Source organism: Chrysochloris asiatica, unplaced genomic scaffold (genome assembly GCF_000296735.1).
Source record: "Chrysochloris asiatica unplaced genomic scaffold, ChrAsi1.0 scaffold00380, whole genome shotgun sequence".
Classification (NCBI taxonomy): domain Eukaryota; kingdom Metazoa; phylum Chordata; class Mammalia; order Afrosoricida; family Chrysochloridae; genus Chrysochloris; species Chrysochloris asiatica.
In genome coordinates, this window is record NW_006408898.1 from 12,426 (window position 1) to 13,652 (window position 1,227).

The following is a 1,227-nucleotide window of genomic DNA, read 5'->3' on the forward strand; positions in this document are numbered from 1 at the left end:
AAATACCAAGTAGAGGAATTGCTGGATCATAAGGTATTTCTATTTCCAACCTTCTGAGAAAGCGCCATATTTCTTTCCAGAGAGGTTGGATCATTTTGCAATCCCACCAACAATGTAGGAGGGTCCCAGTCTCTCTGCAACCTTACCATAATTTATTGTCCTCTACTTTTTTGATCTTTGCTGTTATTGCTGCTGTGAGACGATATCTGATTGTTGTTTTGATTTGCATCTCTTTGATGGCTAGTGATAGTGAACATTTTTTCATACGTTTGTTGGCTGCCCGGATCTCCTCCTTGGTGAAGTGTCTGTTAATGTCCTGCGCCCATTTTTTAATTAGATTATTTGTCTTTTTCTTGTAGAGGTGTTGTAGTTTCCTATATATTTTAGAAATGAGTCCCTTATCTGATGTGTCATTGCAAAAGATTTTTTTCCCATTCTGTGGGTTCCCTTTTTACTCTTTTGGTGAAGTCTTTTGATGCATATGAGTTTTTTATTTTTGTTATGTCCCAGTCATGTATTTTGTCTACTTTTGTTTATGTAATTTTCAAAATATTTAGTAGTCTGTTTATGCACTGAATTAGAGCCCTCACATTTCTCCCTATTTTTTCACTGGTGACCTTCATAATTTTGGGATTCACATTTAGGTCTTTAATCCATACTGAGTTTGTTTTTGCATAGGGCGTGAGGTAAAATTCTTGTTTCAATTTTTTGCAGATCGCTTTCCAGTTCTGTCAGCACCATCTGTTAAAGAGACTATCTCCTCCCCATTTAATATACCTAGGCACTTTGTCAAAAATCAGTTGGCTGTATAATGATGGATTAATTTCTGGATTCTCAATCTGTTCCATTGGTCAATGTATCTTTCATTGTACCAGTAGCAGGCTGTTTTGACCACTGTAGCCATGTAGTAAATTTTGAAATCGGGGAGTGAGAGGCCTCCAACCTTGTTCTTCTTCATAAGCAATGCTTTCCTGATCCTGAGTCTCTTTCCTTTCCATGTAAAGTTTGTCATTGTGTGTTCTATATCTTTGAAGAATATTATTGGAATCTGAATAGAGATTGTGGTATATGTGTACATTGCTTTGGGCAGTACTGACATTTACACGATGTTGAGTCTTCCTGTCCAGGAACATGGTATGTTCTTCCACTTCTTCTATAAGTCTCTTTTGGTTTCTTTTTTTGTATTATTTTTTTAGGTTTTTATTGTGGTTTGAGTGAAAGTTTACA